Source organism: Rhinoraja longicauda, chromosome 40 (genome assembly GCF_053455715.1).
Source record: "Rhinoraja longicauda isolate Sanriku21f chromosome 40, sRhiLon1.1, whole genome shotgun sequence".
Classification (NCBI taxonomy): Eukaryota; Metazoa; Chordata; class Chondrichthyes; order Rajiformes; family Arhynchobatidae; genus Rhinoraja; species Rhinoraja longicauda.
Window position 1 is genome coordinate 9,850,664 of NC_135992.1, and position 27,407 is coordinate 9,878,070.

The 27,407-nt window shown below is 41.2% G+C and overlaps 1 protein-coding gene across 3 annotated transcripts in view; it reads right to left on the minus strand.

Annotated features, from left to right (window-relative positions):
- Positions 1 to 21,857, minus strand: part of LOC144611414 (ankyrin repeat and fibronectin type-III domain-containing protein 1-like) — an 84,593-nt gene extending 62,736 nt beyond the window's left edge. The window contains exons 1-2 of one of the 3 annotated variants that reach the window (XM_078430484.1): positions 21,738 to 21,857; positions 4,681 to 4,937 (exon numbers count right to left, since the gene is read on the minus strand). The gene's annotated coding sequence lies outside the window, so the exon portion shown is untranslated. The remainder of the gene's footprint in view (positions 1 to 4,680; positions 4,938 to 21,737) is intronic. The other 2 variants (XM_078430485.1, XM_078430486.1) reach the window with 2 other exon arrangements.
- Between the last annotated feature and the right edge of the window lie 5,550 nt (positions 21,858 to 27,407).

Genomic DNA, 27,407 nt, shown 5'->3' on the forward strand with positions numbered 1-27,407 from the left:
TCTGGAGTCAAGAGGTAATGTTGAGTGAGGTTATGCACTCTGAACAAGGAAGGACACATCTGAGTACATTGGGTTGAAACATTGAGCATTTGTACTATTCTTTAAACTTAAACCAGCATATTCCAATGGCAGCAATACATGCTTATTTCTCCCATCCTTACTCCCTGTCCTTTCATGAGGTCCATTCTCAATGCCCAATGACCCAAACACTTCATCCAAGTGAACGAGCAACTTATTATTGCTTCATTATTTTTAGCTAATTGTTTAACTGGCTCAAGATGTGGTCCCCTCTTCAGTGGGAAGACCAAATGCAGCATGGTGATTGCATTGCTGAACAGTTCTATTCAGCCTGCACATTTGTCTGTTGCTTTCATTCCCTGCCCAAACCCCTGTCCTCGGCACTATTCCCATGAACTTTTTTTTGTCAGCTTGAAGAACAAAGATTCTTTTTTATCATTAGACACCTTATTGCCTTCTGCACTTAATATTTAGATCAATAGCTTCAGACTTCACTGCTCCAATAATTCCAGGTAGATATATTTGTGAAGACACTAAACACTACAGAATCTGAAATTTGGAGCAAATGTTAACTACTGGAGGAACTCGGCAGTCAAACAGCGTCTGTGGGGGGAAAGGAATTGTTAATGTTTCAGGCCAAATTGCAGTGATTTCTGTGATGCTATTTGCAGTTTCTCATCAGCCATTTTTGTCCTCACCACCGCATCCTTTTTATATTACACCATTTTCAATTCTGTCATTTAATCTTTGCCTTTTCCAGTGCTGCATTTGTTAAACCCTGTTACAATTCTAACCTTTCTCAGTTCTAATGAAAATCAATGTCCTCAAACATGAGCTCGGTTTCTCTTGTCACAGATGGTGCCTGACCTGCTGAGTAATTCCTGCATTTTCTATTTTTAATATATGTAAATGTCTATAGGATGATGGGGGAGGATGGAAACTTTCATGCCCAATGTCTCATACCAAGTGCTGCCTCAGACTTGGCCTGCCTCATACTTTATTCAGTGTTGTTACAGCTGCTTGAGGTACACAAGCTGTAGGAGATCAGCAGCTGTCCACCTGAATAGTGCAACTTCCCCCAGCTCAGAAACAATGTTATGTCCTTGAGAGTTTACTAGTAATTGAGAGGCAACAGGAATCCAATGGAATTGAGTGTGCCTCACCTACATTGTGTTTCTACTTGGCATCAAAGACCATGCTGTTATTCCTCTGGCAGGAGAGTTGGGGGTTGGAAAGATGTGGACAATTAGAGAGGTGGTCAGTGAGTGAGGACTCAGATTTAAGACAATTATTAGAGGAGCTATTTTTAGGTCGCAAGCTGTGATGATCTGGACTGCGTTGTGTAAAAAAAGGGCAATGCAGATTAAATAGCAACTCCTGAAAAGAAATTACATGATTGAAAGGAAATATTGTTAATGTTATGGGGAAAGAGCAGAGGAATGGATAGCTCTTTCGTGGAGAGCCAACATAGATACCAGATGTTCTCTTTCTGTGCTGTACATCAATGTATTGATCACAGCCTGCAAACTGAATATGATCTGCAAGGTAATATATTGTAGTGAACACTGCTCAAAGATGGAATAGAGCCTACGTCATTGCAGTTAAAACTGAAAAAATAAACAAAAGGATGAAAATCTTTACACAATTAATGACCTTAAGCTTTACAGCCATTGACATAAATTTGAGGCGTGGCCACTGTTGTAATGTTTGATTGGAGCAGTTGATTTACATAAAATCCCACAAACGTATTAGCCAGGACACTGCAGATGTGATCTCTTAACCTTCAGAAAGAACAATAACCTTTTATGCTTACATAATCCTTTAACTACAGTAAAATCCCCTTATGTGCTACACAGGAACGTTATCAAACAGAACTTGATGCGGAGTCTTTCCGTTGAGACTGTTAGGCAGTCGAAGGAACGCTTGAAGTAGAGGTTAGCTTTTAGAAAGATCTCAGAGGAAAGAAAGACAAAAGGATTGAGAGGGAATTCCAGAACAAGGGTCCAAATATTTGAAACCATGTCTCTCAAGGAAATCAAACAAGATTTGGTTTAACATTTTATTTCAAAGATGGTACTTCTGACAGCCCAACACTCTCTCAATTTTGTAGGAAGGAACTGCAGATGCTGGTTAAAATCGAAGATAGGCACATTATGCTATAGTAACTCAGCGGGACAGGCAGCATTCCTATCCCAGGAATTTTGTGTTGGTTAATACACAAATAGGACACTATGTGCTGGAATAACTCAGCAAGTGAGGCAACATCCCTGGAGAACATGGCTCGGTGTCGTTTCGGGTCAAGATCTTCTTCAGACTGATTGTAGGAGAAGAGAAGAAAGCTTGACAGGGGGAGAGGCAGGACAAATCGCGGCAGGTGTGAGGGGGGCTTTGATAAGCAGGTGGTTGGAACAAAGGCCAGTCGCCGAGTCTATGCTTGGTTTCACCGAGGTCCAGGAGTCCACATCGGGAACACCGGATACAGGCTGCTGGGATCCCTGGATGGAGGCGAAGGAGAAGGGATAAGTCCTGCATTTTTTGCATCTCCTGCATTTGCAGAGGCAAGTACCTTGATTGGGGGTGGTCTGGGTGAGACGGGATGCGAACCAAGGAGTTGCGCAGGGAGCAGTCTCTGCGGAAGGCAGAATGGGGTGGTGATTTGAAGATGTGACTAGTGAGTGGTAGGATCACGTTGGAGGTGCCGGAAATGTCAGAGTATGATGTGTTAGATGATGTGGCTGGTGAGGTGAAAGGTGAGGACCTGGGAAGCTCTATCATCAGGTTAGTGTGTGGCTTGGAGAAGAGGACAGGTGGGGAAAGTTATTTGGTACTGACATTCCTTTGCATTTGATGCACTTTCTTTTCTAAGTGCAGAGCCTGCAAGTATGGAATCTGATGAGCAATGGCAATAATGTTTTATAGATGAGTACATCTGCAATCATATCATATCATATCATATACATACAGCCGGAAACAGGCCTTTTCGGCCCTCCAAGTCCGTGCCGCCCAGTGATCCCCGTACATTAACACTATCCTACACCCACTAGGGACAATTTTTACATTTACCCAGCCAATTAACCTACATACCTGTACGTCTTTGGAGTGTGGGAGGAAACCGAAGATCTCGGAGTAAACCCACGCAGGTCACGGGGAGAACGTACAAACTCCTTACAGTGCAGCACCTGTAGTCAGGATCGAACCTGAGTCTCCGGCGCTGCATTCGCTGTAAAGCAGCAACTCTACCGCTGCGCTACCGTGCCGCCCATGGTGGAGGTAGATTGGATGTTGATTAAGTACACCAGATCACTAGCCATATACTTTGTCCTGGATGACAATGGGCTTTTTGAGTATTGTTGCAGGTGCACTCCTTTTGGCAAATCACAACAAACACAGGCATATTGTACGTATGCGAAGAACAAACACCTTTGTTTAGTGCCCTTGGTGTTGTCAGGACATCCAGAATGCTTACAGATAATAAATCATATGTAAAGTAGTCACTGTTGTTTCATAACTAGTGACCCATAGGTCATAGCTCAAATTTCACCACAGCAAGCTGTCAATTATGTTCTGCACACACGAAACAGAAAGAACAAAGGCTCATATTTCCAGACAGTTCAGTGTGACGTGGAGGGCTCGATAAAACTGACCAAGCTTACATGAGTTCAGCATTAGGATTAAGAAGAAAAAGTTAAATGAAGCAACTAAAAGACACAGGACAGCACGGTGGCGCAGCACGGTGGCGCAGCAGTAGAGTTGCTGCCTTACAGCGCTTGCAGCGCCGGACACCCAGGTTTGATCCTGACTACGGGCGCTGGCTGTACGGAGTTTGTACGTTCTCCCCATGACCTGCGTGGGTTTTCTCTGAGATCTTCAGTTTCCTCCCACGCTCCAAAGACATACGGGTATGTAGGTTAATTGGCTTGGTGTATGTGTAAATTGTCCCTAGTGTGTGAGGGATAGTGTTAATCGCTGGTCGGTAGTCGGTGCGGACACAGCGGGCTGAAGGGCCTGTTTCCACGCTGTTTCTCTAAACTAAAATAAACTAAACATAAATCTAAGAATGGGGGTGTAGTCACCTGATCCCTTGAAGGTTCATGTTGATAGGTTCATGTTGATCTGTATCTAAACTCTAGCTACCCATTCAGTTCACTAAGGGAATATTATTGCTGCATATGGATTGTATACCTGGATATTGGGTAACATGGTTGTTCTCATGGAAATGACCTGTGATGGTAGGAGTGAGCAGCCTCACATGTGCCCAAGAGGGCAACTTTGTAATTGTGCCAGGTTCTGATACTGGAGAGGAAGGCAGAGGGCAATGCAATGTAATCTATCAATGAAATAGATCCAGTGGTCACATGAACCTCTTGCAGCTTTGGAGCTCCTCAGTCATCATTCCCTCAGTCATTCAGAGGAGGGACAGGCAGCAACTGGGCAGTTGGGAAATGAAGTCCTGTGCACATACCATTTTTGGCTATTCATCCATCATCACACCTGCCACAATTTCCAAATGTGCCTCGTGATCTGAGACATTTGGAAACAGTTGAAAGAAATGTAAATAACGTAGAAAAAAATCATTAATAAAAACACATTTATTTTAATAACATTCATCTGGTGTTATTTAATTGAAAACATTAATATTAATTAAAATTAAAATAAACTTACCTTCTTTTATCTTTTTAATGAAGATTGGTGACTGTATTTAGATGAGAGGGTCTGTGGTGACACAAAGCATGTAGTGACACGGCATACAACAAAGTGTATCCCCTTGGCTCAATAAGTTACACAGCACAAGGCTCAATGATAAATCCAAGGACACTGCGAGGGACCAGATTGACCTCCTGCCAATTCTTCTACTTCACTTGTGCAGATGTGATAGTCCAGAATGTCCACACACACATACTGCAGCTAACCACGACTCTCTATGGAGAACACAGTAGTCACATGGTATTGTTAGGTCACACTTACACATAGAGCTATATACACATAAAAAGACACAAAATGCTGGAGCAACTCAGCAGGTCAGACAGCATCCCTGGAGGTAGACACAAAAGGCTGGAGTAACTCAGCAGGTCAGGCAGCATCCCTGGAGATAGACACAAAAGGCTGGAGTAACTCAGCGGGACAAGCAGCATCTCTGGAGAGAAGGAATGGGTTTTGCGTCAAGACCCTTCTTCAGACTGAAGAAACTTGCTGCCTCTCTCCAGACACATTACCTCACACTTCTCTGGATTGAACACCATTTGCTACTTTTTGTCCGGATTCAGATTAGTTTATTGTTATTCGCTGCAAGCTGTTTGGTTCAGTTGGCAAAAGCCAGTGTGACACAGCCACTCTTAGACATTTCTGAAACTTGCAGATGGGGTCAAACAGGTCTCCATTTGCAGGAACCAGGAAGGCAACAAGCATCCAAAGGGTGGATGAAGGGCCAGCCTTCCTAATTTTCATCTGTTAGGTGAGCACTGGATATTTGTTGAAATCCAGTCCTGTGCTGGCAAACATTTGAGAAAAGAATACTGAAGGGACTATGATAGATGTAAAGAAGTTGTTTCTATTTGTGGGGGTGTCCAGAAATAAGGCAGTTCCGCTCTAACAGGTGCCTCGTTAAAACATTCATCTGCAAACACGCCTGTAGTTTATTCTTATTAATAGAAATCTCACATTCTCATGCATTACCAATTCAGTCTACCAAACTCTGGAAATCCAGAAAATTAACAACTTATGTTCAATCAATTTTTAACTTTCCAGTGTAATGACTATAATAATTTCCAAAAGATAACTGTTGTTTCTTTTTAGCATCATTCCATCTATTGTGCCGTTTAACCGACTTTACCTCTCATTCTCTTGACTCTGGGAGATCCTCCCAGAGAGAGGTGAAGTTGAGAGTTGGGTGGGTGGGAATGTATGACTTCCCTCTTGAGGACTGAGGTGATCAGGGCATATTGGGGTATTGTAATCTACCAATGACAACAAAATGTGGACTGCTTATACTCAAGGAAGAAAACATTACACCTTCAACATCTCCGTCATATCCTGCTCGTATATCCTAACTTCACTGTCCTGGTTGAGCTAAGACAACTAACGGACATAGGTTGCTTGGGACAAAGTGAAAAATACCTGAATCTTCACACATTATACCATTTCATTTCTCTAGTTTCCCTTTCCCCTGACTCGCAGGCTGAAGAAGAGTCTCGACCCGAAAAGTCACCTGTTCCTTTTCCACAGAGATGCTGCCTGACCTGCTGAGTTACTCCAGCATTTTGTGAAATATTGTCCATGGTTTTGAGCTTAATGTAAGTCCCAGAGATTTACAAGGATATCTAGAACAATAAGATGATGACTGTAGAGGAGATTCATCAGGAATGGCTGGCCCTATTCTCCAGGAAAGAGAAGGCTAAGGGGTTACCAAACAGAGATTTCTAAAATAAGGAAAGGATTTGAGAAAGTGAAAGTAGATTTTCCAGTAATGGAGGAAACAGGGACCAGCGGGTAAATACAAGATAGTCACTAACAAATCCAGCAGGAAATTCACGAAAAACCTGCTGTGAGTGTGGAACTTATTGTCACATGAAATAATGGAGAAAAATATGAATTTATTACAGAGGGTTACATCAACATTCTTTAGGAAGAAAGGAAGGAAGGAATGGAAAGATCTGCTAACAGGGAAAGATGAAGAAGGTTGCAAACTGGCCCACATGGAACATAAATGTTGGACAGTGGCTGGCCCTGCACCTCAGATGAAAGGCAGGTTACCACAGGTTCCCCATCTAAGTTCTTGTGACAACTTATTCTTGATATCTTATCATTAAAATAAATTAACATGTTTAGCATTATCTTTAATCATAACACTAAGAGATTACAGCAGTTGCTAATGACAATAGCGTGCTGATCTCCTACACAAAGCCCTTTCTGAGTCTGACTCACAATTCCCCATAATGCAGCAGAACATGAGACAAGACACAGGCATGGAAATTTATCTTCAGAAAAACACAAGGCTTTGTACACCTTGTCGACTTCTAGCCTCCCGCAGTCAGAAACTTCTGCTGCTTATCTCAATAGAAAGTTGAATCTGAAGTGAGATTTCAAACTGATGTTTAATGTAACCAACACTTATGTTAGCCTCAAGATCACATGGAGAAGTCCCATTCCTCCCGTCTGTACTTTATTTATTACAATGACACAGTTTATTTGGCCGATTGGATCCATACAGACTCTCAGCAATTCGGTCCCAACCCTTCTCTCCTTATTGCCCCAGTGCCATTTCCTCTCATGTGTCTGTCAAACTCCTTTGCTTCTTTAGCAAAAAAAACAAATTGTTGGATGAACTCAGCAGGTTGAGTAGTTTCTCTGCAGGAAATGGAATTTTCAACATTTCACTCATGAAATGGCCTTTTTAGAGGTCTTTAAAGATATGAAAGATTTAGATAGAGTAGTCAATGCAATAGCATTCATTTTGGGAATGGACCACTATGTACAGACACTTCTATGTTCAGTGCAGATGATGAGGGAGGACAAAATTATATCCCAATTATTGCAGGGCAGAGCAAAACCAGAGGCAGCCAATATAATAACATTGCTACCAAGAAATCCTGCAGAAATCCATTTAACCAAGGTGTGGTTATATGTATCCACTACCGTGGAGAGCGTAACACAAATAACATTGCAAATATCATGGATGCCAGGTTAGCAAAAAGGAGATAATAACAAATTATGTTGATGGTTTAGATGAGGGATGGTGGAAGGCATGATAAAAGCAGGTTGGATCAGTTTAAGCTTCCTTCTGTGTATAATGTTGTATAATTCTACGTGAGCCTTTGTTGAGTTTCTGTCTGAACAAGAGGCGTGGTTTGATTAATCCTTAACCTCCAGATAATCAGAGACTCAAGGAACAAGTCTCAGGAGGTACATCATATGCTAACTTTGTGAGAATTATCCCACAGTTGCCTGTAATACCTCTGGGGCATAATCTGTCTGATAGAAATATCAGGTAGATGATGTAGCAATAAATTTGCTACAAACAGCAGGGGTGTAGAAAATGAATTGACTCATTATGTGGACTGTCTGGCATTTACAGGATAAGATTCAGCTCCCTGTATTCCTGGCGGTGTCACTGCACAGCCTCCTGCCTTCAACTGTCCTGGTATTGACACCAACATGCCTGGTGCCAAGATGCCCATCCTGAAAACTTTCCTAATCCAATTTAATGCCATCAGCGATATTTTTACAATTAATAAACAAAGATGTTCAAACAAAATGAAGAATGAGCATTTTTTTAAAAATTACAGATAGTGATCTTTCACCTAGATGTCTTTCTGCTGAATCTTGGAAACTGGAGAGTATGCAGCCTTAGTAATATTGATTGGTATCACTTTAAGAATTGCACCTTGCATTCAAATACAGTTTTTGTGACAACGGTGTTTTGTGTGGAAGAATGCAGCCTGACACTAGATGGTTTTCTTTTTACTTAATAAACATCTTCATTTGAATACCAGTTTCTTTCTCAAGGAGGTACTGAACTTCAGGGCAGTCCTGAAATGCTGTCAAACTTATTTTGTGGGCTTTTCTTCTGTTAATAAAAAGAGTCTACAGTTAATCTAATAAAAGTTAGCATCTCTGAGGTGAGGTACTGGAACCCATTCTTATTGCATTAACAGCGTAGATCTGCCATGGCTGTAACGAGTATGTATTAGTCAGTTATTTCCAGGTCAGTTCTATATTATAAAAATAATCCAGTATAGGATGCATGGTAGAAACCTGTTGTGGCATAATGCACCCTTTTTCTCACGTCTTTGGGAATAAACCTACACAGCATTTTCCTCTACAGTAAGGTGTGGGATTCCAATCAAAATACTGAGCTAGATTTTGAAACTCAATTTACATTTATATAGCACTGTTGATGTGGTAGAATATCTTGATATGATTCATAAGAATGTAATAAAAGGAATGCCTCAAAAGAGGACACTAGAATGAATAGAAAAGAACACAAAGTGCTGGAGTAATTCAGCGGGTCAGGCAGCATCTCTGGAGAACATGGATAGGCGACCTTTAAAATTAATATACTGTAAATGGTTTTTTGGAAGTTCATTTGGATGGGTAGGGATGCAAAACAATTGAGGGTGGAATTCCAGAATTTAAAACCAAGTCAGTAGAGAGAAATTGTGAGAAAGAATGATTATGTTGGAGGGAACAGAGTTAAGTTATTGTGAACAATTGTAGTGCTTTGCTGGATGGAGAAAATGAGGGACAAGGGCAGATATCGATTTGACAACAAGGAAGTGAGTTTTAAAATTCACAGGAATATTTGGAGGAGAGAAGTTAGCATTGTTATATAACACCAAATATATACTTTCCAAATACAACCCAAACCTCTGGAACTTCAGAGGTTAAGGGGAGACCTTATATAAGTATATAAAATATGAAGAGCACAGATAGGGTCTACTATCAGAACTTTTTTCACACAATGGGAACATTAAATACTAGAGGGCATAGCTTTAAGATGAGAGGAGCGAAGTTTAAAGAATACGTGAGGGGCAAGTTTTTTTTACATAGAGAGTGGTGAGTGCCTGGAACATGGTGCCAGTTGGTGGTGGTGGACGCAGATACAATAGTAGCTTTTAATAGACTTTTGAATAGGCACATGAATATTCAGACTATAGGGATATGGATTATATGCAGACAGTTTATAGTTGGTATTTGCATCATGTTCAGCACAGACATTGTGGGCCGAAGGGCCAACTCCTGTACAGTATGTTCTATATTCTAAAACCAGCATCTACTTGGTGTTAATTTTTCAAGTATGTCCTTTATGACTCATGGAGTACTACTCTCACCTCTGGATTAGAGAGTTGGGGGCCTCCATCCCACTTTACAAAATTAATTTGATGCTCTCAAGCAGTGAAGATAAAGGTTGTGCTATCTTTCAGAAGAGAATTTAAATTAAGGACTTGATTATCACTCTAGTGGATCACTCAGTGGTTTTTCCAAGAAGGGCCAGGGGAACTACCTCTGGTATCGTGCCAATATTTATGTCTCAATCAATATCACAAAAGCAGAAAAAAATGGTCATTATCAGTTTTGTGCGAACTTGCTGTGTGCAAATTAGTGCTGTGTTTCCTACATTACAACTGTGATTACACTTCAAAAAGTACTTCAATGGCTATTAAACAGTCTAGAGAAAAGGTGTGAAAGGTATTACGTAAAATGCAATAATTCTTTTAATATCTACCGTTTTCCTTTTTTCTAATAATGTTTTTGGTAAGTACCAGGTGAGGAAATTGATGCTTCCTGTGAAAATTTTCTTTTCTAATTCCAGACCATATGTGTGAAGCATCTTGCATATTCACTGCTCTAACCCTGGGGGTTCTGGTACACGCAGCCAATATATCTGGCAACTTCTCAATCAATCTGCTTCGAGAATTCCATTGCCAAGAAATGACATGCTGTAACATATCAGTTGCATAAATTTTAGTATCAAAAGTTTTAATATCAGAGTACATCTTAAACTAAACCACAGAATATCACTTTTAACAGAGCTGGAATTGTATTTTGTGAATGAATGTTGTATCAGGCAAAGTGTGAAAACCAAGACAATCGTGGTTGTTGTTAACATGTATTTCAATGTTGTGATGGGTGAGCAAGTTGTGATGATGATGATGCCTTCTCCTTGTCCCTGATGTTTCCTGTTACAAGGGAAGTTGGAAATTAGCTGAGTTTCCTGCAATCTGATTCTTGACGTATGATTTCTGCTGAAGGGAGCATCTGTGTAAACATTGGCCGAGGACAGGGTTGGTGTGTGCCTTCTCCCACAATATTTCAATACTAGAGGGCGAGTAACTCTAGTTGGATGAACTCCTGGGGATGTCATCACATGACCTCTGCCCCCACATTCCCATTGTTGGTCACCGAACATATCCATTCACATGGGCATCCTTTGACTATCCTTTTACAAGGTAAATAATCCTTAATTTTTCAGTTGAAAGATTCCTGGCTATCAATCAAACAGTCTTTTTCTTATCTCAGATGAAAATTTAAAAGAAAAAACAATTTTTAATGCTAAGGTTGCTATTGTTCATGAGCCCTGAGTAATCCGGAAGTACTGTATAAGCAATCGTGGTTCGTACTCATCGATTTGCACATGTTGAATAAAATATTTCAACCAAACAGCAGAGATGTAGAAAAATGGTAATTACTCCTGCAGAAATGAGATTCAGCTGCAGGAATTTGACAAGAATTAGTTTCATAAAATTCAGTATAGTAAATAATGTGACCCAATATAGTGCTGACCACATAAAACTGCAGGTTCCTGTTGTTTGCACGAGGCTGGGCTATGTAGATGTGATCTTGCAATTTCAGTGCTGACCATCACCACGTCAAACAGCTCTCACATCTCAGCCTTCCACCTCCAGCCGTGGGATGCACGTAACCAAAGCAGCTGATGGAAACTCACTCATGAAGGCAGCAAGCCTTCATATATCAGTTTCAGTGAAGCTCCAACAGGAACAATGCACAAGGTTTACTTGTAAGAAACACTTCAATTGTTCAGCAGACCTCTCTTGTGTATGCAGCAGTCTTTTGTCACTTGCTGCCCTTGTGTTAATTGAGCTGTAGATACTCCCAGTCCGGCAATGTTTTGATGTTAAAATTCTCATCCTCATTTTCCAAATCCCTCTGAGTCATCGGTATTCGCAGCTTTGCCTTTTACTTTTTCTGATCCTGGACACATTGAGGCAAATAGCTGGATTTTTTATATGAAAAGGTTCAATTTATAGATTTTCTTTGTTGATGAAGTGTGTTTGTGTGTTGGGGGGGGGGGGGGGGGGGGGGGAGGGAGCACCATCACACCATCATGAACTTTACTGAAGCATGCCCCAGAAAATGCAGCATGCTCCTTGAAGCACTGCAACTGCAATGCCTCCATGAAAGTGCTTACATTACAGGAATACACATTGCGCAGGAGTTATCCAGGTCAGTATCATAGGTTTCTTTCTTAGAGAGCCACTGAGCTTCGACAGCTCATGTAAGAAAATAACTGCAGATGCTGGTCCAAATCGAAGGTATTTATTCACAAAATGCTGGAGTAACTCAGCAGGTCAGGCAGCATCTCAGGAGAGAAGGAATGGATGTTTCGGGTCAAGACCCTTCTTCAGTGATGTCAGGGGGGCGGGACAAAGGAAGGATATAGGTGGAGACAGGAAGACAGTGGGAGATCTGGGAAGGAGGAGGGGAAGAGAGGGACAGAGGAACTATCTAAAGTTGGAGAAGTCAATGTTCATACCGCTGGGCTGCAAGCTGCCCAAGCGAAATATGAGGTGCTGTTCCTCCAATTCTTGACAAGTAACAAAAGATTGCAGAATATACAAAAGTAATTCTACTTTACAATTTAAGTGCTTACAAGTAAACATAGAGAATCTGGTTATTTCCAAAATGCTGGAGTAACTCAGCAGGTCAGGCAGCATCTCGGGACAATAGACAATAGACAATAGGTGCAGGAGTAGGCCATTCAGCCCTTCGAGCCAGCACCGCCATTCAATGCGATCATGGCTGATCACTCTCAATCAGTACCCCGTTCCTGCCTTCTCCCCATACCCCCTCACTCCGCTATCCTTAAGAGCTCTATCCAGCTCTTTCTTGAAAGCATCCAACGAACTGGCCTCCACTGCCTTCTGAGGCAGAGAATTCCACACCTTCACCACCCTCTGACTGAAAAAGTTCTTCCTCATCTCCGTTCTAAATGGCCTACCCCTTATTCTCAAACTGTGGCCCCTTGTTCTGGACTCCCCCAACATTGGGAACATGTTTCCTGCCTCTAATGTGTCCAATCCCCTAATTATCTTATATGTTTCAATAAGATCCCCCCTCATCCTTCTAAATTCCAGTGTATACAAGCCCAATCGCTCCAGCCTTTCAACATACGACAGTCCCGCCATTCCGGGAATTAACCTAGTGAACCAACGCTGCACGCCCTCCATAGCAAGAATATCCTTCCTCAAATTTGGAGACCAAAACTGCACACAGTACTCCAGGTGCGGTCTCACCAGGGCCCGGTACAACTGTAGAAGGACCTCTTTGCTCCTATACTCAACTCCTCTTGTTACGAAGGCCAACATTCCATTGGCTTTCTTCACTGCCTGCTGAACCTGCATGCTTCCTTTCATTGACTGATGCACTAGGACACCCAGATCTCGTTGAACTCCCCCTCCTCCTAACTTGACACCATTCAGATAATAATCTGCCTTTCTATTCTTACTTCCAAAGTGAATAACCTCACACTTATCTACATTAAACTGCATCTGCCATGTATCCGCCCACTCACACAACCTGTCCAAGTCACCCTGCACCCTGCAGCCTTATTGCATCTTCCTCACAATTCACACTACCCCCCAACTTAGTATCATCTGCAAGAGAAGGAATGGGTGACGTTTCGGGTCGAGACCCTTCTTCAGACTGATGTCAGGGGGCGGGACAAAGGAAGGATATAGGTGGAGACAGGAAGATAGAGGGAGATCTGGGAAGGAGGAGGGGAAGGAAGGGACAGAGGAGCTATCTGAAGTTGGAGAAGTCGACGTTCATACCACCGGGCTGCAAACTGCCCAGGCGAAATATGAGGTGCTGCTCCTCCAATTTCCGGCGGGTCTCACTATGGCACTGGAGGAGGCCCATGACAGAGAGGTCAGACTGGGAATGGGAGGGGGAGTTAAAGTGCTGGGCCACCGGGAGATCAGTTTTGTTAATGCGGACCGAGCGCAGGTGTTCAGCGAAGCGATCGCCGAGCCTGCGCCGATATAAATAAGTTGACATCTAGAGCATCTGGTGATGCTCATGGTATATTTATCGAGTGGGATATAAATTCAGAGGCTTGAACATTGGGGCGATGGCTGTAATATCTCTTGTTGGGTTTTACTTGCCACCTATCAGCCTAGATGTGGACTGTAACATTATCTGATGAGTTGTGAATAGTGCTGAACGTTGTGCAATCATCAATAAACATCCTCACTTCTGACTTTATGACTGAAGGAAAATCATTGATAAAGCAGCTGAAAATGGTTTGGCCTCGGATACTTCCCCGAGCAACACCCGCAGTAATGTCCTGTGGTTGAGATGACTGACCTCCAACCATCTTCCCTGTGCTAGGTATGATTCCATATTTTCCACCCAATTGCCGCTGACTCCTGTTTAGCCAAGAATCCTTGATGCCAAATTTGATAAAATTCTGCCTTGATGTCAAGTGCAGTTACTCTTACTTCACTTCTCTTCTCCATGTTTGGACCAACGCTAGAATGTCAGGAGCTGAGTGACTTTGGTGGAACCCAAACTGAGCTTCTGTAAGCAGGTTGTTGCTAAGCAAATGCAGCTCAACAGGTTGCTAAGAGTACTGGATAACCTAGGGCATAACCTAGAGTTGAGCAAAACTGCAACCATTTTTGGGCCTCACAGTAAGAAATCTATCGCTGCCTTTTTGCAGGAATTTCAAGACTCCAGAAGAATGATTCCACCAAAATATTTATGCAATCGTCATCAATGGCATGCAATCAGGATGAAAATTACTCTGGGCTTATCATAAAGTCAGTAATTCCAGTGTTATTTTCATCCCAATTGGTCACAAAGCAATCTGCACTTACTGACGCTGTTCTCCAAAGGCATGCTAATTAAAGAGACAACCATGCAGTTTTTTTTAGTGCTATTGTTTACAGCACATACTAGTGAAGTTAAGAATTGTGCCTTCATCGCATCTTCAAAGACTCTTCTGCAAACAAACTTACTTCTAACTGGTAACTATCTGGACCTTAGTGCCCCCCCCCCCTCCCGTTCTTGGATGATATGGTGGCGAGTTAAGTAAATGTCAAGCAACCGTGGGGACCATTTGTAAGGAAGTATAAAAGTCTCAATACCTGAGGCCAATTCCTTACGGGTTTTCAAAGCAACAATGTTTCTGCATACAATGGTTTACCAATGAAGTTGCCTTTTGCAACTTCAAATAGTCTCACATATTGGATCACTTCTATCGTATCATAATTACTCTCACATTCCCAGCTGCAGTGATATTGCAGGCCCCTGTCGCTGTTCTATCCCACGTGTCACAGTTGGCTGCTCACGGCTGCATTAGAGGTTGTCCAAGTACATCACTCAAGGAAATAAAACCTAATTTAGTTTTATGTCACCCACACGATCAGGCACTGCAGAACTCTCTGTCCCCTCTCCCAACAGTGAACCAATAACATTTTCCAGTGGTTTGAGGATTATAGCTTGAGCCGTGCATGTTTCCTTTAAGGGCGAGCTCTCAAGATTTTATCTTCTGGGCAATGAGCCAGCAATTGCAAAATTGTACAAAGTACCAGAACAACATTACATGCTGGAACTGAAAAAGCGTGTAATTGCACAAGGGAACTGGTAACAGTTATAAGAGGTTTGCCACAGACCTTTTAAAGCAGTTTTAGTATGTTACACTGTTTGTATGTTCTCCCTGTGACCGCATGGGATTTCTCCGGGTACTTCGGTTTCATCCCACAATTCAAAGACGTGCGGGTTTGTACGTTAATTGGCTTCTGTACCCCTAGTGTGTAGGATAGTGCTAGTGTATGGGGTGATCAATGGTCGCCGCGGACTCGGTGGGCTGAAGGGCCTATTTCCACATTGTATCTCTAAATTAAACTAAAATAGCATTATTCTTCACAGAAATGTTCCTGGCAACCTGATAAAAGTGTCTGACTGGAGCCTAGATGGTCTCCATGGCCCCTTGCATAGATACTGAGACTGCTTTTTAACCAGCTTGTCCAGGTCTTTTTCTCGTCCCCTCACAGCAACACAGCACTCATTCACTGAGTTACAAACCCCCCCTGTAATGGAAGAGTATTACTGTATTGTGGTGTGACCTCAGAAAAGAGCAGCTGCCAAAATTTCCAACAAATCGATGCAATATACGCTATGGTCGAACCTCCGCAGTGTTGTTTCGCAGCACAACCTGACAATTTGCCCTGTGCACATTACATACAGGGGACTTTCACAAGCAGGACTCGGATGAATTACAATTTCTAGACGAGGGTGCCTGTGCTACTAGCCCCATTCTACAATCATTATATTCAACTAAGTCCCCCCCCCCCTTCTGGTATATCAATATTGACTCTGTTTCTCACTAACTGTGCAGACATTGAGATGGAGGAATGGCCTAAGTGAGAAAACATGCAGGGATTGCGATGTGTAATTAATTGTTGCATGTCTGACTCTAGGATATAAGGTATACATAAAATTTGTGCTCACATTCATCATGAATTCAGCCATTAATTTCCTCAGCGCATATCTGGAAGCTCAGATCACATCTGATTTAAAATTTTCTGTATTTCTTAAAGTGTGTTTGGTGCCCGCACTGCAGGTGAAGTTATTCCATAGCTTTCAAAGCTTGCAGGAAGCAATGGCAGTACTAGTATCTGGTATTCAGACTTAGCACTAAATGCCTAGTTCAGATGGAGAAAGTGCTTCCACTGGATGGACCCAGGAAATCTGCTGGGACAGGCATAGTGTTATTACACAGATAAACCTGACATTGTTCCTCTGTGTATATTACATGCAGGGGACTTTCACAAACAGGAAATCCTGCAGATTCATAGTCAAGTGATGGTGAGAGGACATTGCACTGGAGGTCAATACCAGTTGTGAAGACCATTGCCTTGAATACAGTACTGCAAGGGTATTTAACTTGCACAAGTGATTAAGGTTAATGAAAACTTTATCAAACCCACCTAAAGCTTACATTCTGATCCCTGCTACACATCTATCAACATTCTCTAACAATCCTGATTTCCAATGTTCACATCTCCAGCACACCAATATATTTGTCACAATTTCAACCAACACCAAAAGTCTCATTGTTTTGAACACTGCTTGCCATTCTACAATGACATATACATCTCCCAGGCCAACTGTATGATACTCATGAACATTGTATTAAAACCCCATGCTACAGAACACAATTTTGCAAACATGTACCTATAACAAGTTTATTTTTAATTGTCAGTAATACACAACCAATGGCATTTGAGTAATAATCAATTTAGAACCTTAATGAATGTTCAACTCACCAAGGCAGATTAGCTAGGTAAAAGCAATGGCGGGTTTCTGTCAATATTGCAATCAGTAAATAAACGAGCCAAATGGAAGGTGTTATTCTAATGTTTTCAGTTTAATTACACACTGAGCTATTGATGAAAGTATCGGGTATAAAACAACAATTTAAGTTTACAATCAGTATTTTAAAGACCAGACAAATAATTGTATATTCTCAGTTTTTACAGGGTGTTAAAGTTATAATATGGAAGATGATGGGAGCACATAGATGATCTGATCACACATGAATTATGTATGGCTGAAATGGTTAAACTGAAGGCAATCCCATGCACACTGCTGTCGATCCACTATTTGCATTCTCTTTGTGATCAGCCAATTAAAGGGTGATCTAATGGTACTTCGAAATCTCCAATTTCTGAGGCCATTCAAATCAATGAAAATAATGATCAGCTGATTTCTCTGAGCCAGCCAATCCACAACACTAGATTTGGGCTGCTGCAACAAATTGATATTCTACCCAGTTATTCCTGGGACACAGTTGGAAGACTCTACTCATTAGCAAGCACACGGTACTACAGGGGAGGAATCCAAGATCATCAGTGTACTTCAGTGGCTGCTTTTGCGTTGATGTCATTAGGATGACAAGGTTCCTTTGTGTACATTTTCTAATATGTCCAACAGTCTGTCTATCCTTTCCTTCTTTGTGTTTTAATAGTAGGTGTTAAATGTATGTTTTTAGTGTTCTTTAGTTTGTTTTATGTAGGGGGTGGGGGTTGGAGGAAACATTTTCTAATCACCTCGACGGAGATGCGATTTTATCTCATATCGTATCTCCGTCAGCACTGCGGCCTAACATCGAGGAGTTGGTGGCCTTTGCTGGAGACTGATTTCAAGAGCTCCACTGTGGGAGCTTACGGACTTTAACATCACAGAGCCCGCAATCCCTTTGCCAGGGATTGACCTCGGAGCTCCATCTGTGGGTGCTTGCGGACTTTAACATCACGGAGCCCGCGATCTCTGGTCAGAGACCGATTTCGGGAACTTCAAGCCACAGGAGTTTCGACCGCCCTGACGTGGGAGTTTCGATCGCCCCGAAGTGGGAGTTTCGATCGCCCCGACATGGGAGCTTCGACCGCCGGCTGCAGGAGCTTTGATCGCCCCAACGAATGGTTCAACTGCCCTGAGAATAAAGAGGAAGAAGACTGGACTTTTTTGCCTTCCATCACAGTGAGGAATGTGGGGAATCCACTGTGGTGGATGTTTATGTTAACTTTTACATAACATGTGACAATAAAAGACCTTTGAAACCTTTGAACCCATCCTTTGAAATAGTATGAAGATCATGTTATGGGTACATCTCTGGATTTTATAAAGTCCTAGTGCTTTATTTATAGTAAATGCCGAATAGTGAGATTCATTAGCTCATCATGATTCACCTTCACCATAAATAACTGCTGCATGATTGAGCGCACAACTAACTGAAACTATGTGGGAAATAAAGCTCTTGACATTTGCAATGGCTTTCAGGTTTGGGTAAATCTTCACACCACGCACTCACTAGTACTCACCACAGACCGAAAATACTTATATTTCCCGAAATATACCATTGAAAATGGCCATTTGTGCTTTCTTTCTTTGGTTGGCTCTCTGAAAGGGCCACTAATTAGTTCCACTCTCCTGAACTTTCCCTGTAGCCTTAGATTTTATTCCTTCACTTCCCCGTTGCACATTATTGAATCTACCTCTGCTACTCTTTCAGGAGGGGCATTGCAGATCAATGTGAATCATGTCAAATCAGGTGGGGCATTGCAGATCAATGATCATCATGTCGATACATTTACATTAATGTGAAAAGTGCTCTAGAATGTAAACGTATTATAGGTAATATGTTTACATTCTAGAGCACTTTTCACACTAATGTAAATGTATCGACATGATGATTGAAGCATGAATGTGCACGGGAGTGGAGGCAGGAAGACAGACAGCATGCAGGCAAGCATGACATTAGGGCAGGCATCACCACTGAAGTGGAGGAGGAAGATGAGGAGAGAAAGCCAGCTCACATTAGGATTATAAATAGTACCAAAAGAATGTGATGATACTGTGGGTTAATAATTATTCTTTTTTTTCTCGAATTGGGTGCCTTCTTTGTAAGATTGCAATGCAACCGATATATCTGGTTTTATTTCCCAGGAATTGTTCCTAACCCATCAAATTGGAGACAATTTATGGGTTTTTAAAATTTTTCACCAGGATTTGTAAGCACAGATTTGATATTTGTTTTTGCTGGTTGAGTCATGCCTGTTGCAAAAAAAAAAAAATTGCTTCACAATAGGAAGCTAATTCCTGTATACATATTCCAGCATAAAATGAGAAGAACTAAATTTGACAGCAGATTTAAATCCATGTTTTTTGATCACTTCACATTTACACTGAAGCAATAAGAACTGAACTGAGAGGTGTCCATTTAGCCCTGGAAATCCATTCCACTCTTCAATTATCTTATAGTTGTGTGTCCTGATATCACATCCCAGTAATAGCTTAAAAGAACAAACAACCTGAAAAATGCTGCTTCCTTGGAAGACCTAGCTGTAATAAGTCTGAAGATGGATCTCGACCCGAAATGTCACCCGTTCCTTCTATCCAGAGATACTACCTGTCCCGCTGAGTTACTCCAGCATTTTGTGTCTATCTAGCTGTAATAAAGGCTGTATAGACTAGGACTTTCCCCAGAGGTGAAGGAGGCTGAGGGGTGATCTTGTAGAAGTTTGTAAAATCGCGAGGACCTGGATACAATGGATGGTCACAGTCTTTTTCCAAGGAGTAGGTGAGTCTAATACAAGAGGGCACCGTTTTAAGGCGAGAGGGGAAAGGTTTAAAGGGTAGCTGAGTGGCAAATTTGTCACACCGAATGTGGTGGGTAAATGGAATGAGTTGCCTGAGAAAGTGGTAGAGGCGGGTGCAATTACAATGTTTAAAATATATTTGGGCAGGAACTAGGATAGGAAAGGTTCAACAGGATTTGGGCCAAATGCAGCGAATTAGGACTAATTCAGGAAAACATCTTGGTTGGCATGAATGAATTGGGCTGAAGGGACACATTTTTCCTATACTGCATGGAAGGAAAATCCTCCATCAGTCGTACAGGAATAACTGATTTTGTATTGGCACACTGGGTGAGTGTGGGGGCAGTTGCTAGATTTTATTAAACTTATGACTATCAAATAACTGATACAATTAATTGTTAGTACAAACAAGGAAACGTTCTAGCAGGGTTTAACACCTTCTGAGACTGTAATGACAAAACCAATCCGGGAGAGAGTTTTTGAAACAAGCTTTGTTTTTCAAACAACCTCTACCCGGACAGGTGTGTAAGAAGCTTAGGTGCTGAGCAACCTGCAACAGTGTCAAGCTAATTTGAATGTTATTCAAAGAGATGAACAATTGGAGACATCACTATGATGCTATCACAAACTATCCACCTGCCCACCCAGTTGGCCAGAACCTTTCTCATCTGTGGAAGAGTCTGTGATCTTCATGTTGTCTCATCAACTCCCTCAGAACCCACAAAACCAGAATGGGAGGAGGTTATATTTGACCCTGGGGTCTCTTAAGAAAAGGAAGAACTATGTTACCTCAATGTCACTGCTTGATTTTCCTTATAGTTATTGAAACACCTAGAATTTAAGCCTACCTACCAAGCTTGAACTAAGGTAATTCTTCTGATAAAACAATAATAGAGATGTCCAAAATAATGAAAGATTCTGGTATTTATAGAGTTGTTCTCAGAGGAATAAGTGTCCATAACCAGACGATAAAGACATAACATAATCCGTTATAAAAAATAGATGGCAAATAAGGACATTTCTTTAATAGCAGTGAACTGGAATTATCTGAAAGGTGGATGGAATAGAATCAACCATAACGTTTAAGTGGAAATGAAGCCTAAAAGGTAATATAAGTGTAATGGTGAGGAAAGTGAAAGAGAGTGTGATGAGCTGAATAACTCAGAGCTAGAACAGTTACAACAGGCATAATAGCCTCCTTCCATAATCTCGTGAAACTATGTTACTGTAATCTTATTATCAGAAATTAATAGGAAAATGTGCTCTTCCCATTACTGTCCTACAACGTACAAAACTCACCTTCATCAATCATTTCTGTCCTACAGCAGTGATTTTAACAGCACCCCTAAACATTACTGTCTAAGATTTGTTGATTATTCTGAGGAGTTTGAGACTCTATATAATTTTATCTTACATTTACTATGGTTTGATCTGAACCGCAAATATTTACACATGCACACATGGTTTATCAGCTAAGTACATGTAAACAAAATATATAAATATTCCACTGATCACAATACTCTGACATGTAGTAATAATGGTTAAACAATGAGTATGTTTCCGATTTATAAATAAAATAAACACGTAAACAATTCATGTTGGTCTTTTGCATATTCACATACTATGAACAGCTTACTGAGTTAACAGATCAGAGCCTCTGAATCATTACAGTATAATAATGAAGGTTTCACATTTTGAATTTAGTATTGCGTTTATGTCATTCTGCTTAAACAGCTACCAGCCATGATGTGAAAGCAAAGATTAACTTCAAGAGAAAAAAAAGGAGAAAAGACAGTATCAGAACAACAAAAAACCTACCAGATTCTGCCATTCGGAGTTACTTCCAGCACAGCAGTTTGAAATGTGGATCCCGATCCTGACAGGTGAGCAGCAGAGTCCTGCACTGAGGCAGCAACGTCAGAGTAAAGTACAGTTTCCTGCTCTCAGTAAAACAGAGGGGGTTGAGGCAGGAAGTCTGCAAGCTTATCGCAAAAACTGTAGAATTACGTGGGAGGCCAAATAAAAAAAGATGACAAAATCAGAGAACTGGCATGTTTGAAAGCAAGGTGGGTTTCCAGTAAACAATTAGCCTTCACAATGCCTGTAACCACAAAACATCATCCTTTCATAACCTTGCTGCCAAATCTATTAAACTAGACGTTTATTTTGGTAATAATATGAGTATCTGGTGGAAAATTGTAATTAAAATTATATTTACAATTAATGTGAAGTAATGGTAATCTTACATTATAGTAAAATAGTAATGTGACCAAACATGATAAAAGGGACTATTTTATCATCTATTCCTGGTATCAATCACAGACTAGAATGTGCCTCCATGGAAACTGGTTATGGTCTTATAATCTGTCATATATGAATCAAAATAATGAGTATCGAGGGCCATCAGTCCTGTTCTCGCTCAACATCTCAATATTTTCCATTTGTAATGAATGCCAATATGATGCAGGATTACGGGTTGATACTAAGAACGTTGAAGGTAACCAGACATGGGCCAAGAATTTAATTTTCCAATTGAATTTTCTTGTTCCTTGCCTTATTGTCATAACCAAATGGGTGCAGTTTGGTCAGCACACAACAGGAACGATGTGAAATGGCGCAGAAGAGATTCATGAAGCTGTTGATTGGGCTGGAGAATTTAAGTTACAAGGGAGGTATGACTTAGCAGTTGTTGCTTTCTTTGGAACAAAGCAGCTGAGAGATTTAAACAAGGGTAGTAAAATTAGCAGAGGCCCATATAGGGTAAACAGTAAAAAAATATTTCCTTTTGCAGAGAAGTGGAAAAAAGCCAGGAGACGCAGAATTCTCAGAAAAATTAAGAGAAAACTGAAAACTTTGTTTACCAAAGGAGTAGTGATGAGGGTCTGAAACTCAGTTGCACAGTTCCTTAAGCGGCATTGATGGTGAAAATCCTTGTCACATTTAAAAAGCACTTGGATGAGCACTTCAAGTGTCATAAACTGCATGGGAATAGGCAAGAGCTAGAAAAGGGAATAACCTAAATAGCTCTTACTTTTCCAAGGTTACCAAATTACCATATTACCAAATGATAATATGATTAACATATGATTAGTGGAATTGTAGCACCCCCACAGGACTTATAATTATGTTGTGCAGTGGTATCTTTTGCAATGTCTTAATATTTTCAAGCTTGTCATGTACTTTCCCTGAACTTTTAGATATTGCTAATAGGTAAGGGAGGGGACATGGTGAATATGTTGATATCTCAGAGAGGAAGCATAGTCTTCATTTGGATATCAGGGGTGTGTAATGATGTGGAGAACATTCATACAGCATCATCTACCTTTGTGATGAAATTCAGTGGACTTAAACATAAGAATGTTATTAAGATGACAGATAAGCATGACACCATGAAGAAAAAGTGCCAATGGAAAAAATCTAACCTGTTAAATTATATAAAAAAACGTAGAACAGTACAGCACAAGAACAGGCCCTTTGGCCCACAATGTCTGCACTGAATACGATGTTGACCATCTCTGATCTACCTGCGCATAATCCATATCCCTCCATACCCTGCATATATGCCTATCCAAAAGCCTCTTAAATGCCACTATCTGTTTCAACTACCAACCCTGTCAACACTTTTTCAGGCACACAGCATCCTCTGTGTAAAACACTTGTCCCGCTCATCTCCTTTAAACTTTGCCCCCCTCACATTAAAGTAATGATTTTTTCCATCCTGAGAAAAACGTTCTGTCTACTTTATCTAAACCTCTGACACTTTTATCAGTTCTCCCCGGCATACCAGATAAAACAGTCCAAGTCGGTCCAACCTCTAGAGAATCTCCTGCAGTGATGTACTTGATATACATTGAGAATACTGACCTCATAGAACCACAAACATCCCACCGGAAATTGGAGGAACAGCACCTCATATTTCACTTGGGCAGCTTGCAGCCCAGTGGTATGAATATTGACCTCCAACTTTAGATAGTTCCTCTGTCCCTCTCTTCCCCCCCTCCCCCTTCCCAGTTCTCCCTCTAACTTCCAGTCTCCACCTATATCCTTCCTTTGTCCCGCCCCCCTGACATCAGTCTGAAGAAGGGTCTCGACCCGAAACGTCATTTATTCCTTCTTTCCTGAGATGCTGCCTGACCTGCTGAGTTACTCCAGCATCTTGTAAATAAGCATCTTTCTTTGGGTGAGTTGTGACTCTAGCCATTCCAGTGTTTCAATTCTGACACCTGTCTTCAGTTTTACCAGAACTCCTTGATGTCACATTTGGTCAAATGCTGCATTGATGCAATAATTCTCACCTCCGCTCTATTATCCAACTTTTTTATTCATCCTTGAATCAAACATTTGCTGAGACTTGGTGCCAAGTGATCCTGTTAAAATCCAAACTGGGCATCATTGATCAGATTGCAAGTGAGCAAGTGCTGTTTGATAGCACTGTTGACAACACTTTCAATCACTTTGCTTTTGACAATACTTTCAACATTTTGCTGATGACCGAGAGTATATTTTAAGGTTAGATGACAGAATTGCTTGTTATATTTGTCCTCGTGAATAATTAGACAGTCTGCAGTTGCTGTATGTTGACCTGCACCTTCAATAACTTGTTTTCAATCACAATTGTAACCTTAAGGTCTCTTCGTCTCACACTACAATTGCCTGCAACATAGATGCCATACAATATAAATCCCATGTCATCCTGTGTCATCTGCAGCAGCCGTAATATTGAGCAAATTGTCTTTCTTTGGAAACTTATTCTCGGAATTTTAATGAGGGCACTAGTCACATTGTTTCCAGGCAAGTAACCCAGGATCCTGGACTAAGAGTCCAGAGCCCCAAATGTAGATTCCATCATGGTAGCTTCAGGTTAAAGTCTTTAAAATCTAGAAGTTAAAAACAAAACAGTCGATCACAGCTTGACCTTCAACACCATCATCCCCTCCAAATGTGTTATCAAACTCGGGGAAGTGGATCTCAACTCATCCTTATGTAACTGGATCCTTGACTTTCTCATCAGCAAACCACAATCAATGCAAATTGGCAACAACACTTCCTCCTTGACAACCATCAGTACAGGAGCATCTCGTGGCTTTGTGCTGAGGCCCCTGCTCTACCACACCCATGACTGTGTATCCAGACATAGTTCCAATGCCGTCTTTAAATTTTCTGATAATACCACCTTTGTTGGCTGGATAGCAGGTAATGTGAATCAAAATATAGGAGGGAGGTTGAAAATCTGTTTGAATGATGCCAGAAAAACAATCTTGTTCTCAAGATCAAGAAAAGTCAATAAGATCAAGGAGCTGATTGTTGACTTTAGAAAGAGAGAGCAAGGATGCACGAATGAGATCCACAATCCAGGCATGAGATCCTCACTGTAACAGAAGCCAATTTAATGCACTTTGATATTAAGAAATAGCTGAGAACATTGGACACTGTGGGCTGTGGGACTAGATAACATCCTAGATGCAGTTCTTAAGACCTGCTCTTCAGAAGTAGCTAGGCCAAGCTGTTCCATCATTGTTATAGCACTGGTATGCACCACATAATGTGAAAAGTTGCCCAGGTATATCTTGTTCTAAACAGCAGGATGAATCCGATCTGTCTAATTGCTCACCATCCAATCTACTCAGGCATGATCACATTGAATGGCTTTGCTGGCTCGAAGGGCTGAATGGCCTACTCCTGCACCTCCTGCCTATTGTCTGTTGTCTAAAAATGAAGAAGATGATTTCTTGGAAACAGTTCAGGTTAAGTTTTGAAAGGATTGGGTGAGGTATAATGCTTTGCAAGCCAGTGTTTAAAGTGACTCATGGTTTGTAATGGATTAATTGGATGACCAATAGGCAAGGATTCGTTAAGAAGATCAGAAATTTTGATTGGGTGGAAATTAGCTGATAAAACTGATGCTTTATTTAGATCAAAGCCTGAATCAGCAGATCTTGCAATGGCAATGCAGGATCAATACTGGCTCCGGGAGAACATTCCATAAGGCCCATTTCCCCCATTCTGTTTTTCTGGACTCCCGGCAATGTATTTTCTCTCACACTGGACTCCCCACAATGTATTTTCTCAGCCTGCCAGATCATAGAGTCATACAGTATAGCAAAAGGCTTGTTCACCATCATGTCCATCCAACCATCAAGCACCTTTCAATCTTACTCCCATTTACCAGCATTGACCCACACCCTGCTGTGCCATGGTGATTTAAATGCTCATCCAGATTCTTCTTAAATATTGTGTTAAACTTCAACTACCTTTTCAGATGACAGTGTGTTTCAGATTGCAACTACCTGTTTAGTTTTGTTTTAGTTTGGAGATGCAGTACAGAAACAGGCCCTTCGGCCCACCGAGTCCACACCGACCAGTGATCCCCACACATTAACACTATCCTACACTAGGGACCATTTACATTTTATACCAAGACAGTTAACCTACAAACCTGTACATGTTTGGAGTGTGGGAGGGAACCAAAGATCTCGGAGAAAACCCACGCAGGTCATGTTGAGAATGTACAAACTCTGTACAGACAAGCACATGTGGTCAGAATCGAACCTAGAACTCTGGTGCTGTAAGGCAGCTACTCTACCACTGCTCCACCGTGCCACCCGTTGGATGAAACATATACTTCCTTTGATCCCCTTAAATCCCACATTAAAACTTGGCCCTCAGGTCTCAATACATTTGCCATGAGAAAATGTTTCTATTTACCCCATCTATACCTCACATAATTTTGTATACTTCCATCAGAGCCTCTTCAGCTTGCATGGCTTCAATGTGGGTTGTGAGAAGGAAACCTATTGGAGAGAACATGCAAACTCCACATCCAAGGTCCAGAGCATACCCAGGTCCATGGAGCTATCAGGCAGTAACGTTGATGTGATAATGTGATATTTGGAGTGAAAGTTTGATTTTCACACTGAAACTTGCGGATGAAGTGTTTGTGGCACCAGCTACCAATAATGCCCAGGTAATTCAGCTGGATGAAATATCAAAGCAAATCAACAATAGCCTTTTGATGGATGTACTAAATTGAACCAGTATTCAAATGAAGCTTTATAGCATTTCTGTAATCATAGGTTTGATTTATCAACTGTCCAAGGATAATGTTTGGAATGGGAACAATTCTATGTGTTCTCAGATTGTTGGCGAGCTAGGTGTTGAACAAATCAAAACCTTTTTTGACTCCATTATCTGAAACCCAGCTGCAAATCTTTGAAGTTAAAAGTGGAATTAAAAACACCTCAATAATTCTCTTTGTATCTATGAGAAAGCATCTTCTGTGATGGAGCCAAACAGGTTATTTAGATTAAGTCATTGGAAAAGTAAAGATGAGTGGTAAGTAAGTAGGCTAATGTACTATCTGAAAGTACAATGGGTATGTATACAAGTTACAGCTAGTTTGGAGACAGCCAGTGGAAATTTCAATATTATTGTGCTGGAAAAGTGTGATGTTTATACCATGCAAAATCTTGTTATTTTCTACAACACTGA